The sequence below is a fragment of the Octodon degus genome, unplaced genomic scaffold, assembly GCF_000260255.1.
Source record: "Octodon degus isolate 3935 unplaced genomic scaffold, OctDeg1.0 scaffold00094, whole genome shotgun sequence".
NCBI classification, from domain to species: domain Eukaryota; kingdom Metazoa; phylum Chordata; class Mammalia; order Rodentia; family Octodontidae; genus Octodon; species Octodon degus.
Genome location: NW_004524670.1, coordinates 4044354 through 4060074, shown reverse-complemented (window position 1 = coordinate 4060074; position 15721 = coordinate 4044354).

Here is a 15721-nt window from a genome sequence, read left to right as displayed (position 1 = left end):
TTCCTGCGCAACTTTTTGGTCTAACCAGGAAAACAGTGCAATGGTAGAATTGGTGTCAGACATAGGGATGAGTGAGTAATAACCTTTGTTGTCTTAGAAAATTTCCTACCAGATTTGGATTGGGAAAGTTATTAACTTTCAACCCAATGAGGAACTGAAAGCAACACCTTCTGTGTAAATGGATAACATATTTTTAAAGTAAGAGTGCTAAGATGTCATGTCATTTTTTTTTTTTTTTTTTTTTTTGTGTGTGTGTGTGTGTATTTGGTACAGGATATATAGGGTCTCACTACGTAGATCGAACTCCTAGTGATCCCCCTGTTTTCAGCCTTCCAAGTACTGGGATTACAGGCATGCACCACCACACCCAGTCTCAATCACCATCTCAGCATGCCCAGGGGTGGGACTGGCACTCAAACTGGGGACTGAACACCAGCCGCTGCTCTCTGCCTAAGCAGGCGCATTAGTCCACTGAGCTATCTGGCCAGCCTTTAAGATGTCATTCTGAATTCAGGAAAAGAGTAGGATGAGTGGATCACTAAAATGTTAAATGAGTGGCCAGTAATAAAGCTGGAATCATCATTTGTTGTAGTCTGTGCTAATCGAAGAGGCTTATACTTAACATTTTAGGTACTAAATCGAGACTTTCACCAGCTGAAATAAATCAATAGAACTTAAATTTTTAATAAACCACTTGGGTGCAACTTGGAGAGAGTGTTGCAAATGAGCTAAGTCTAAAACTCTTTCAGTCAAAGTAAATAGGAAAAGTTTGCATCCTGAGCCAGTAGGATGGGAGAAATGCGGATTGCTTGGGCTGCACTGTCATCTGCTGCCTACTAGATAGTGTGGCTCAATTTAAGAAGATAGAGTAACATAGCCGAGCATAATTTCATAGAATGGGGAAAATATTAAAATGAGCTCTCAGCCAAGATTATGCTGTGAACTGGGAGGTGCATAATTAATGATTCATTTTGATTTAATTTACAAGTTCCTGGGAAAACCAAAAAAGTATTGACAAAAGCACTGAAGGCTGGAGACCGATTTCAGTGATCTCAAGAACATCAATTAGCGTTCTTAAATCATAGGGTAAGTGAGGGGATCAATACGTTGGGCTAAGGGAATTTCTGTTATTCATCTTGCCTAAAGAAAACAGTTGTTCATCTCTGGAGGAAAATGCAATCTGGCTGAAAAGTCATTCTACTTCAAAGTGGAGTCAAAATCAAGGGAAAGACAAACTTATATTTTAAGAAGAAAAACTGTTGACCAGGAGGAAGGTACCACACAGCCTTCCAAATTTTCTAGACAAGAAAGGGAACTGAGCCATGACTAGGGTCAAAACACTAGGGACAAAACACTGTAGGCTGGGCAGCTTAGTGGACTCTGATTTTCTCACATTTCTGGAGTCTCCAAGTCCAAGGTCAAGGTGTCTGCAGGCTTGGTTTCTCCTGAAGCCTCTTTCCTTGCTAACAGAAAACATTTTCCTCTCGGTGTGTTCACAGGCTCCTCTATGTGAGTACGTGTGTCAAATTAGGCCCTCTCTAAAGATCACATTTGAACTTAATCACCCTTGTAAGGACCTTCCCTATAAATCTAGTTACATCCTGAGGTAGTGCAGCCTAGCCAAAAACTGAACTTTGGGAGACAAAAGTTCCACCCATGTCAGAGGCTATGGTCATTTGGCACTGGGCTTTAGAACATTGTAAACACGGCTGCATTCTGAGGTACCAGGAGTTAGGGTTTTAAAAAGTGAGCTTCAGGCGCTGAAAATGCAGTCTTAATCAGTCACTATGGTCACTTGAAACTGAGAATTTTACATTTCTTCAGTAACTGACTTAGGACCTATTATCAAGGATAGTTCTTTGAGGTAGGGAGCATTTTGTCTTTTGTGTGGCAACCCAGCCACTGACACCCATACTGGTCAACTTCCCAAGTAGAGTTTGCTCTCTTTCTACCTGAGGGCACAGCCACTTGCTAAACTTTCCAGTGGCTTTCTAGAAATATGTCTAGGAACATAGACAGTTTAGGCAGGATTCTTGGATGAAAGTTGGGCATAAATCATGACTACTACCACATTTTCCAATGGAATATAGAGAAACATCATTTCTACATCATCACAAAGGAGCCTCAAACCTCAGGGGCTTTGATGTAGTCAAATCCTACTTTTTGCTTCATTATAATTTTGGCATGGTAAAGATTAATGATTCTGTAAGGATAATACAGAGGCTAAAAAACTAAAATCATGTCTAAGAAAAATTTCTGTGAAGCATAGTCAAAAGCGTTTTAAAGAAATAATCAAATCAAAGATGACTTACTTCTCATTGTAGACAGGGTTTATAGGGGATAAATTTAACATAGAAGACATAATTTATATGATTATTGTATAGTATTCACCCAAAGAACCAAAGGCAGAAGAGTGCAGGAGATCTGTTCATGCACTAGAGACCTGAAGAGCCCATCTGTGGACCTGGACCCCATGACAACATCCTGCATGAGTCCAGCTGAAGACTCAGAGCCCACAGCAATGTCCAGCACAGGTCCAGCGGGAGGTTCCGAGTCCGTGACAGTGTCTCATGCAAGTCTGTATCTAGGATCTGCACTGAGAAGGTCCAAAGGTCAGTAATGGAAGCAAGAGAGTCTGTGCAGTGAGATGAAGGATCTGCACCAACAGGCTGAGGGATCTGCATTGGAGCCAGGAAGCGACGCTCAAAGTAAAGGACCAGAGCTCTTCTGAGAAGAACCACAGCCATCTTTAGCAACAACTCAATGGTGAGAATAGCTGAGTTCATACCAGGAAAACCAGCATGCCAACATGGAGAGCCAACAGCCTGCCAATGCTCCTTTCCCTTTCAGTTCTCCTTTGAGCTATTGGCAGTGATGCTCACATGGGCCTTCCCTATGCAGAACCACACTGATTCGGTGTAGCTGGTTGTTATCATTTCACCATTAATTAACCCTCCACACACCCTGAACGAGGACCATGCAACAACACTAGGACACCTGGAAGCCATGGGAAATGGCAGGCAAGCGATTGGGGATCCAAATGGGCAGTTGGGTGGGGCTGCATTAGTTAAAAGTGTAATCAGAGATGGCAAGATTTGCCCTGCAAGGGAACAGTGCATTTAAATAGACACTTCAGGCACAGCCCTTATGCCATGTGATTGCCTATTCTGTAGCTAAAGCATCTCAGCCTGCTTTTTATTACCAGTGGCCTCATAGGGATGTGTTGAATGAATCTACATCGTATGTCTGCAAGCAGGCAGAGGTAACAGGCAAGCCTTCGCCTGTCCTGCCCACAGATATGACTGCAGCTCGGTGCTCTACACTACTGCATGCTTCTAAGCACAGCTGAGTTGGAAGGATTAAGAGAGAATATTTATTTGTCAAGTGTGCCTAAATAAAACCAGGAGAGGGGAAGAATTTAGATTGAATCTCTACCAAAAATCAGAGAAAAAGAAAAGATGCAAGGACAGCCAACATTTTGGCTCTAGCCTTTCAAGGTCAGTGAAGACTCAGAACATAGGAGAACCTTTACTGTAACATCCTGTAACTCAGTTGTGTCCCAAATTTTCTGAGTAAGGAGATTATGGAGCCACAAAGGAATGTGATCGATGATGTAGAGTGTACCTAAGAAGAGTTACATGGAGAGAAAACATTCTCTCAGGCTTTCACAGATAGCAAACTGGTCAAGCAATGGCCATGATTCATCCACATGGCTGACACTGACAAAGGATCTATAAACTGCGGTACAGGGTTTCAGGATAAATCCTGATGGGATTTGACTGACCTTATCAGATACAAAAGTTACATTTTTTTTTATATATGTCTTGCTTTGTCTTGGTCTTAACCATCCAGCAGAAAAGTATGCAAAACAAAATTTTAAAGGTAAAGCCACATTAATATGCTAAGCTGTAAAAAGCTCAAGTCAACAACTTTGGACATTGCCAGTTCTTATGGAAAACCCACTAATATTATGGACTACTGTACTAGATTGGGAGATGCTGCTGAATTCAAGCACCTACAATATTTAAATGACAAAGGAACGCTCATCTCTGACAAAACTAACCAAAAATGTAGGATAGAAATGAATGACCCTTTTGTATCTGTATACACAGAATAGATACACAGCTCCATCCTCTTAATTCAATGAATAGAGAGGTTTGTTATAATAGTGTTTGAGACAGGATATCATATCTGCATCTTGTACAATGAATAATCACTAAGACAACAATATGCAATGTATTAATTATTGAAAATGTGCCAGGAATCGGTTGTGAAATTCTCATTGATATTTGTTTCTCAATAAAATTATTTTTTAAAAAAATAGATTGAACCTCTAGGCTGCTATAATCTTCTATGACCACTAGATGGAGGAAAAGACTTGCTTGTCTGCGGCCACTATAGAAATGCTTTCTCAGAAGAGAAATTCGGTGGTTTTCCTAGCTATTGTTATTGATGTTTAAGACAGGAAGAGAGAGGCAGAGGGGGAGGAGGAAGGACAGGGAGAAGGGAAGGGAGAGAGAGAAGGGAAGGGGAAGGGGGAAGGGAAGGGGGAGGGGAAGGGAAGGGAGTGAGAAGGTAAGGAGGGAGGGAGGAGGGAAGGAGGGAGGGAGGGAGGGAAGGATAAAGAAAGATCATTCTCATTATTTTCAAAAAGTAAACCACTTTTTGAAGAGTGTTGCTAATGTCTTACGGAGGACTGAGGTGTAAGAAATAGGTACACTGAGCCTGAGGCTGTGAAAGGAAGTAGCAGTTTTTTTTTTTTTTTTTTGTGGCCGGCTCAGCCCACCCTAGCGGAAGGGCTGACCCTGCATGTGGTGCTGGGGCTCAAACCTCAGCCCCTGAGCACTGGCCTAAGCTTGCCTAAGCAGGCACTTTAGACCGCTGAGCTATCCCACCAGCCCCCAGATGTAGCAGGTTTAGTCTTTGCATTTGACAGTGTCTCTCACATTAATGTATCAGGCAGTATCTGTCTTGCCTGGCCACCGCTTACGATAAACTCTGGAAATCGCTGCTGCCGCTTTGTGTGAGTGTAAGAGAACGACATTGGCCACAGCCTGGTTCCGGGGTGGGAGATTTTCCCAAGCAGGACTGAAGCTTGTCCCCTAGCTTGACCCATGTCTCAGGGGGTGTGGAGGAGGGAAACACTCTCCTCCTATAAGACCCAGAGGAAGGTGCGTTCATTCTCTGGAATGATCCTAGCAAAGGGCCACAACCTGAATGGTTTAAACAACAGAAAGTCACCATCTTACAGGTGTGGAGGCTGGAGGTGCAGGTCAAGGTCTGGCTCTGGTACGGGTTAGTAGAATCAGTTTCAAGCCTCCAGCCTGGCTTTAGAGGGCTCTGGCTCTTTTTTTTTTTTTCATTTCTTGGTTTCAGGAAATATCACTTCATTCTTTGCCTTTTATCTTTACATTGTGTTCTCCCTGTACCATTTCTGCATACAAATTCTCCTTCTCTGACAAGGACAGCAGTCATATTATATCAAGGGCTTGAGCTACTACAGTATGACTTCACCTTAATTAATTACATCTGCAATGACCTTATTGCCGAATCAGGTCACATTCTGAGGCACACAGGATTACAACTCCAACATATGAATATTTAGGAGACACCGTTCAACCTATGTAGAAGGCTCCAAAACTATCACCCGACAAGGGATTGTAAGTATGCCGATTTCCTTTTCATTTTCTTCAACTTTCCCTGCCTAAGTTATTAAGTTTCACGAGGTGATCAGTGTGGCCATTCTATAGGAAACTATGAAATCTATTATTTAATCTTTTTACTAAAACAATGTTAAAGTCTTTTCTCTCTCTCTCTCTCTCTCTCTCTCTCTCTCTCTCTCTCTCTCTCTCTGTCTCCCTCCCTTCCCCTACCTTCTTTTTCCTCCCTCCTCTCCCTCCTTCCTTTGTTCTGTCTGTTCCATCCCCACAATTCTTTCCTTCCTCCTTTTTTTTTTATCACAATGATGCTGTGCTGTAGTCTGGTACAAAACTGGATAATATTAGATCAGTACAAAATAGAAGGGGGATAGAAAAATAAGCTACAAAGGTAGTTTATAATTTATCCAAGCACTAGTACTTCATGTTGCAGAGCAAAAAATGACAACCTAGAGCCTTTTTAAATTGAATGAACAGATTTCCTATAGTAAATTTCTAAGGCCTCTTGGTACATGAGCCACAACCTTTTCTTCCCCCCTCCTTTCTCTTTCTGAATCGTAAAGGGCACGAGTTGCTTACCTAGTAGGTAAGGAAAGAAGCTCCTTGTCGTCTCACCCTGTATTCTATTTGTGATCGAGGTAAAGTTCATTAGAGAATAATGACCTCACAGCAGCCAAACTGGGCACTGTGAAGAATGCATATGAAGAGGGTACGAGCTCAGGAGTTGGCCTTAACAAGAACGTGAGCAACACCTACGGTTGTATTGAATCTTGACTCCACAGTGTGTGTTATGCACATTACATATATTAAGGAAAATATTTTGTTTATTAATATGTTCAATACACTTTTGAAGAATACTTTTTCAGAGAAAACCTAGTTTTTAGCACATAGAACTTGGAACTGCATCTGGCAGGATCTCTTTTTTTCACGATAGGGGAAGTTGACCCAAAATAATTGAGCTTATTCAACAACTTGGACATATCCTTGTGCATTTTGGCAGCATGAACTATCTGCATGTCCACTGGGACCAGTGGGAGAGGCCAGCGCCAGCGCCAGATCCTGCAGGTGCTGATGGGGTGCCGCGCCAGCTCATCAGGAATCCCTGTGCACTTGCCTTTGCCTCTTTCCTCCAAACTCATGGGCCATTCTGTTGGGCACATTTACAGGTCAGACACACAAGGGTTGGCAGAACACCTGGATACATCTTTGTGCAGATTTGCTGAGTATGATTGTCACGATTCTAAGTGTCCTCGTCCCCAGTGAAGGACAACTCTCAAATGTCCTCTATTAACCTTAATGCGATCATTAATTCTTCAGTCCATCAGCATTCTCAAATAACATTATGTTAAAACTTAACCCTTCTTTCACTGGCTTAAATTTATTTTCAAAACTCTCAACTTTGCTTCATTTGATGGCTTTTTAAAACATGGAACATGTATTCCTGATTAAAATTGTACAGTCTATTAATGTATGATAATCTTGCTTCTGTAAAAATGCTTCCTAACTTGTACTCCAGGTTGATTATGTTTTTGTGGAGAACACCATATCTGTGAGGCTCTCTGGCCATTGAATAAGCTTGAGAACTTCTGGTTTAAGATAAGACACCTGCCAGGCAAAACCCCATCCCTAAACCAATACTGGGAGTCTTTGCAGTAGGACATAGCCAAATATGGAGGCGGACACGGGACAAGCCTGCACTGAGTCATGCAGTCTAAAGACGAGCTCTCATTTGTTTTTACTCACATTGTGTTCCCAGCGTTCAGCATACTGTTGGTGCTCTGTGCATGCTCATTCACTGACTCTGTGACTGAACACATTGAAATACTTAACTCACTAGTTTGGAGCTGATTAAAGGCCCAGCAACTTATTTGACAAGTAATTTGCAGGCAAGCCACTAGAGATTATAAATCCAGATAGTTTTATAATTAATTCTATTATTTCTACAAATAGTTGAGAAACTGAGAGGAATTAAAGTTTGGCCTTCAAAATCAAATCCAGCTACATTAAATTTGCAAATCTTTAAAATCAACACACCAAAAAACTTCATGTGACAGAGTTCAATTAAATTTTCTGCAACTCTTATGTATTGGTCAGCTTTCATCGCTGTGATAAAATAACTGACAGACACAGCTCAAAGGAGAGCAGGCTTATTTTTTGTTCTTTTATTCATGTTAATGAGAAAAAAGATAAAATAGCAATGAAACAGTCTCAAAATAGGTTAGTAAGACAGTTATAATAATTAATATATTGCATATTGTTGTCTTCATAGTAGTTATTCACAGTACAAGATGCAGACATGATATCTTGTCTAAGCAATATTAGTACAAACCTTTCTTCTCATTGAACTGAGAGAAATTAGCTGTATGTCTATCCTAACTATCTTATGTATTCATATATTTTTCATTAAATAGTCCTTTATTTATAACCCTCATTTTTGTTTTGTTTTGTCAGAAATGGGTGCTACACTGCAGTTAGAGAAGCTGTATTAGGAGACGTCTTTAAAGGACCTTTTCATACTTGATGCCAGTTCAAATATTGTAGGTACTTGAATTCAGTAAAATAACCCAATATAGTCCAGTAGTCCATAATAGTAGTGGGTTATCAGCAGAACTGGCACTTGTCAGAAGTTGTTGACTTGAGACTTTTAGGCTCAGCATGTTGATATGGATTTACTTTTTATACCTCATGGTTATGCTTTTCTGCTGAATGGTTTCCAGTCCAGACTGCTATACCTTGAAAAACTCTCTTCCAAGTTTGATAGAGAAGTGACATACTTCTATGACAGAGAGCACATTTATTTGGCTCACAGGTTCAGGGGTTTCAGCCCATGGCCAGCGTGCTGTGAGGTGGAAACATTATAGCTGAAGGATGTGGTAGAGGAAGGCACTCAACTCTTGGTGTTAGGGAAGCGGAGAAGGGAAGAGTCAGGCAGAACAGAGTGAGGCACTACATACCATAAAGCCACACCAAGAGGTGTGCTTACAAACACCCTAGGCTGTCCGAAGCCAGTTAGGCTGATAATCTAGACTAAGCATCACCTCAAGCCAGTTATACGCCATGGTGCCTAACAACGTGTCTGACTACCCAGGACATTGCCTAGCACGTAGGGCTCAGCAACCATTTACTAAGTTGAAGTTGGAAGAGAAATTTCCAGACATTAATCTCAAATCAAAATCAGTAAAAATTATTTCATGATGAAAATTTTATATTATAGTGACACGTGTAAAGCTTCTATTTAGCATATGTTGGATTTCTACTGTCTACCAAAAATCCAGCTTTATCATGCAACTTCTCTTTCTGAATTTTATTGATTATTCAAAAATAAATTTGAATAGGTTGATACAAAATTCTACCATGTATTGTCTTTATTAATAATGGTCGGGATGCCTTTCATTAATCTCCATGTAGAGACAAAATCCTCATTGTAAGAATAATCCAATCATTTCTAGGCTTTAAAAATCTTTAATTCCATAAAAGTTAATGTAACAGATATTTAAATTAGGAAGTATGGCATTGCAGAAGTTAACTTAAGAACTTGGTTACAAAGTCATTTCAAAGAGTCTTGATTCCCAGAGGACATTGATGGTAGCAGGAAGTCTTTAATATTGACATTTTGTTTGTGTTAAGGTCATTCACTCTCATTATAATTTAAGTATTTTGATATGTGCTGACATGTTTAACTTTCTGAAACACATTTAAATATTTCTATAAATTATTTACTAAAGGCGACAAGAACACAATCGAAAGTAACAACTATGACTGGAGCATTTGCCATGGAGTCATATGACAAGACTTAGTTGCTAGTTCTGGGATATAAAATGAGAAATTTTTCTCTGTGCTAGTGACACCTGTGAGCGTTAGTGCTTTAGGAGTCTGATAAGGAGCTTTCAATCTCTGTGAGGGTAACTCAGAGGATTCAGCACACAGGATGAGAACCCAATTTTATAAAGACAAACACATGTAATTTAAAACTAGGACCAAGGTTAAGTGACTTAGTTATGAACAATGTCTAAGCTTTACTAAAGTGACCAGCTATAACAAGCGTAAGTTGGCCCCAAATTACCTGCTGTCTGCACAAATCTGTTAGCCAAGAGGGAGTCTTCTTGTGTCTAAAAAAAGGAGGAATTTTGAATCAGATAGAGACACTTTATCTGAAAGGCACAATCTCACCAATTGAAAATGAACAAGGTTGAGAGGCTAGCAGGGACCAATAGCTTTTCTTTCCTATGTTTATTAGAATATTCTTCAAGAGCATTCTGCTTTTTTGCTCTGATTCTTTTTTCTGTGTAAACTTCTAACAATACATTTATTTCCAAATTACTAGTATGTGATATGTAATAGCCTGGCTGGAGTGCCCTACATCTGTTGGATGTGCTTATTCTTCCTGGAAAATTAATAGATCTGCTAATATCTGGTTTGCCTTTTGGTTCTTGAGAAGTTGGTTATAATCTAGCCTCTAAGAGACCAAGGCCAGGCAGTTCTTTGCATGCTAAATTTACATTTTTGGGAACTGAAAAGTCAATGGCCAAACTTTGAGCCATTCAGGGCCCCTGATGGAGGCTCTGAGACCAGTAGAGGCCATTACTGGCCTGTGTGTCTCGTACAGTGTTCTTCCCACAGTCCCCAAATTGTGATCATGACAACACATTGATTAGATATGACTTTAACACCTAAAGTTTTTTTATACATAATTTTAAGTTTACTAACCTAAAAGTACATGCATGGGTTCAAACCCCTTCTAAATCTTGTCACAAGAAATGTTTTGCTAGCATACTTCCTAGCATGCCAGGGTGGCTGTGCTACTGAAGTCCTCCGTGGGAAGCAGGGCTTGGTCGCCGCCCACACTATTGTCTTCTGGTCTCAGTTCTTTCAGGCTTTATAATGCAGAGGGCTTGTCCTTGGCACATTTGTTCTGTATGAAAATCACAGCAATAAAAATCTTGAGTGAGTGGTTATTATGAGTTAGCCAAGATGCTGAATATTTCTTATACATTTTATTATCTAATTAGTGCTTTACTCTGTGAAATAATTTCCATTTTACAGATCATGTAATAGAGATTTTTGATAGTTAATTTGCTCAAAGACACCAGTGGAAAATGTATAGTTGGAAATTAGACTTATCTTACTTTAAAACACGTGCTTTTTATGGTATAGCCTGCTGTCTTTCTTTAGTTAATTAAATCAGTTTTAATAGAGATTTTGTCCTGTATAGTGCAATAACGTCATGGTGACATAAACACCTATATTGTATATTGTAAGTGACCTAGGTGTCACTGTGGGGTAGATATCACCAATTAAGACAATGGTATACAGAAAGCAGCATGTAATGACTAAATAGATGTATCACTTCTGAATAGAATTCCATTTGACTAAAAGATTTTTGACTTTTAATGAACTCATTGATGGTTGGGCTGCATTGTTTGTGGCTTAATTGCTATAGAGCCCTCTGCTTTGGCAGGCTTTACACGTATACATTCAAAGGTCTATTCATTCCTAGTGTCAGTGAAGGTCTATAGGCTTTATCATTTAGACTGATATTCTCAATGCCTTATGATCTCATAAAGCAGATGGTGAAATAAATATAATTACAGTGAAACTGTCGTTGTAACCACATCGCTGTGGGAATCACAAGGGAGGGCAGTGAGTCGCCTGAACTTTGTGGAGCTTTACCAAAGTGGAGATATCATCTTAGTGAGGTCTAAACAGGACAAAGTGGACTTTTGGATGAAAAGAGGGGCTTTTCAGGAAGTGGATCCAGGTTGTGCAAAAAGCACTGATATGTGAAAACATCCTGTAAGTCCACAGAATAATAAATTCAGTGCAGTAGTTTTTTGTCATCTTGTTTTTGGTAAGTATGAATGTATTCTTTAGAAGGTCAGATAGATAGCTTAGCACTTAGAGCTAGAGCATGAAGTCTGACATGCCGATGTGCTTGTCTTTCTGCTATTTACAGCTTTTCTGCCTGTCCATCATTGCCAGTCTAAAGCAAGAGACTCGGTAAGACACTCAGGCTCCCCTTATCAAGTGTGGTAAAAGATTAAGGCCTGGTTATCCCAGCTTCTTGGAGTTTTATTAAACTCTGGTCCAGGTCATGTGTACTATATGCAGTGGAAAAGGACAGATCTTTAAATTCACACTGAACATCCTTTAGATAAGATGCTGCCAATAATGGTTATCAGTCCAGCATCAATTCAAAATCCGGAAGACTTCCTTAAAAGATAGATTACTGGGTCCTAGGATTCTGATGTTATTACTATAATATCAGGAATTTATAATTTTAAGAAACATTCTATAAGATTACATTAAGGGCTGGCCAAATAGGTCAGTGGATTAAAGTGCCTGCAAGAAGGAGCAGGGGCCGGGGGGTCGATCCCCTGGGCCTGCAACTCTGGCACTGCTCCCGGGGCCACTAAGGTGGCTATTGAGACTGGGTGTGGTGGCATGTGCCTGTAATCCCAGCTCTTGGGAGGCTGTAAACAGGAGAAGCATTATGAGTCCAATCTAGTAGTGAGACCCTGGACACCCTGTAGACCCTTCCCTAAACTCAAAAAAAAAAAAAAAACCATTATGTACACAATGGTGCAGATCCTTGCTCTATGGATTAAAATTCAAAAAGATATAGTTACATTGATTCATAGGAACTCATATAATTCAAGATGTTTTTTCAATTTAAAAAAGAAACTTTAAAACAATGTATAACAATATACAGTTATATCACTGGTTTCAAAAACTAGTAGATTAGGGAAAACATGAGTTAGGATTAATTTATTTTATACTATATTAAAGCAAAGGTTACAAAATGGTAGCCCATTCAACTGAGCTTCCACAGAAGTTCTAGCTTCAAGTTTAATCTAACTTCTAAAGTTTGAGGTAAGTCATGTATTTAAACACTGGAACATTTCATGTAATATCTTGTGTTCACACAAGGTAATATACAGCTAGTGCTGCTCAATGAATGCCTCGCCTGTGAAAGAGTTCAGGATCTCCAGTGTACCTCGCCCCTTGCTCCTGCCTGGGCCTTTGTTGGATTGTACAAACTGTCTGGTCTCCCTGAACTGAGACTGATCCATATCTGAGCACACTAAGCCTTCCGGTTCCATTCCCTGTGCTCTCCTAATTCCTCCTCAGGCTCACAGAATGCCCACAGCTGCAAAGCATTTGAACAGAGGCTGCCATCTTTCTGTGCATGCTCTTATTTAGACCTAAAATGTCCTTTCCAAGGTTGTATTATTGGTAATCTTTTATGATGCATTGCAAATGTCTCACAAGCCGTGCAATCATCCTTGACTCCTCCAAATCACTTTAGAAACCCTTCTTCTGTGCTGTCTGGGAACTATACAAAGCCCTTTTATGCTCCTTATGATAGCATCCCATAATCATCTATTTACTTGTTCGTTTCCACCAGAGACCATGATTTTATTCTGTACCTCTCATTTAACAACAATCTAATGTAGACATACTATAGAAAGGATCATCCTGAGCCCATAGTTAACCAGAAGACTTAGTAATTCCACAGATCTAACTTCTTACTTATCTTAGTAGCAAAATTATGCATTGTTTTGGAAGAACATATAGCTATTCAGAAGTGTTCTTCAGTGCTCTTAACAATAAGAACACGCTGATTCAACCTAGACATATTAAGGCATATCTCATCAAGTAGGTGCAGTGTATTCTTTTATTTCATTAGTATGGTTATACTTCTGAAGTGAAGGTGAGTATGTTATAGGAAACCTAGAAGTCCACTTCATTAAAATTCTCCCTATCATAATATACCACAGCTATATTTTAGCTGAATGCAATTAATGACAATTTCTTACAAGAAAATTCTGTTTTGCATTTAAGTATAGAGTTATCTAACATTGAAGCTACATTTGACTCTGAATCTTATTTAGTCTCTTTTTAGTAAAATAGCCTAGTGCTCCTTTCATAATGATCCATTTCGGCTATTCACTATCGTTTTCAACATTCCATTTCCTCCAAGTATCATCTGAAGCTTTTCCCTGCTCCTAATATACTTATTAGTTTCTCCCTTTCTGTGTTCTGGCCAAATGCTGTGCAGATTTTAATTAATTCCTTCTACAATATTTGCATGCTATGATTTTCTTTAATTTATTCTGTCTACACTCCTGCCTTATTTAATTCAGGAGAACATTTGGGGAATGGCTATGGTTTGCATAAAGGATGCTATGCAAATAAATTATGCTGCTACCAACTGCCAGAATTGGTAAGCAAAACTTTGCAAAGCCATTTCTGTAAAGTCCATCTGCAAACAATAAGCACACTTCTGATTAATTTAAAGCTACGCTGCAAGTCATTAGTTCACTGCAATTGCACTGGCACACTTCAGATTTTAAAAGGTAACACTGGTTTAAGTGCTCGGAATTACTCTTTCAGCATTAGTTCCAAAAAGAACGTGTAAATCTGGCTTCATTTGGCCGATAGTTCTCTCTCCAGATGGGATTGTGCATGTGAATTTATAGACCATTAAAGGCTTAGAAGTCCGGTGATTGTACCATGATGTCTTACAGATCAAATTCCATTCCTTTGCAAATTATTGCCAATGTGATTGCATTTAATTTTTTGAAAATGATTTCAAGCCCATTAAAACTAACAGAATGAATTAATTTAAAACATATTTCCAGAAGCTTTTAGGGCATAGGATTAGCTTGGAGGAAGTACGGAGATAGAGGTATGGTACTGGTAGTAGCAAAGGGAGAGTAGGTGATTGGTGGTCCCTCCAAGGAAGAGAGGGTATAGAGTGATTGTGGTGGACCTATGGAATATGTGTTGTTTTTCTCTTATGATTAAAGATATTCATATATGGGTTTTTATATAAACTAAAACCTCAGCATGCAGGTTTAATTCCAGTATTGCCACTCTGCAAAAAATAAAGTGGATAGGTAGTTGTATTTTGGTCACTTATCTCTAAAAGGTTTGCTATCACTGGTACAGAGGAACAACTAGGCTGGAATGATTTTTCCACTTTTCTTTCCACTATTTCTTTTCCTTCATGAAACATTTATAATTCAGTATTGTATAAGCATTTACTTGTTGTAATTGCTTATTATCCCTCTCCTGCACTAGAATGTAAGCTCCAACAATATAGGAGCTATGACAGTTTTATTTTTAAATATATGCCCAACAACACAGTAGCTGGTACTTTAGTTGCCCAGAAAACATTTGAATAATAAAATAATAAAAGACCAGAACATGCATGCATTTGCAAGATCTGGAAATATATAAACTGTAAGGATATGAGGAATTCAAGAAGGAAAGGGATTATAAAGCCTCCTTAGTTATGAAAAAATAGCTGCAGAATGAGAGAAGAAGGAAGAAAAGGCTCTGGTCATTTTCTGTAGGACTACTGATAGATGAACAACATGATAGTCCCTTTTAAAATTCCTTTGGAAATGAGCTCATTTCCAAATGGCAAATCACTTTTGCAAATGGCAAATCTCCTACATCCTGGGGGCTCTGGACTGAATCTTCAAAACCAGAAAAAGAAAAAGAAATCTTAAAAACTAAGATAGTTGGTTTATAACATAGACATGGAGTTTTATTTTGTGGAGGTAGAGTAGCACAATTAGAGAAAGTATAATTGGAATATTTTAATGGCACTATCTTTGCAATAGTGATGATGGCTGTGTTTCTGAACAAATATAGGATTCCTTTTGTTGTTCAGAGACTCAAATTACCATTTCTTTTTTCAATCTAAAGAATTTTAGAACACCCAACAACCTTTCTTTTCAAGTTACCAAAGCAGTGTGCTATCAAGTGAGTTTTTCCAAGGAAATCTATCAGGTATCATGCAAAGGACTGGATTGAATTGTATCAGTTTATGGTGAATAGATGAAAGAAATAGGCTTTATTGAAGAAAAAGAGAACTCTCCAGGCAAGATCCGCAACGGGAAATATATATGGTCCATTCATTGCACAAAATGGCACATCAAAACCAAAGCTTCCCTGAATTTAAATAGTAAACTTGAAAAAAAGCTGTTTTTACAAGGTCACTTAGATTTTGAGCAAAGATAAGTAGGCCATTTGGATTTGAGATATCATATTTA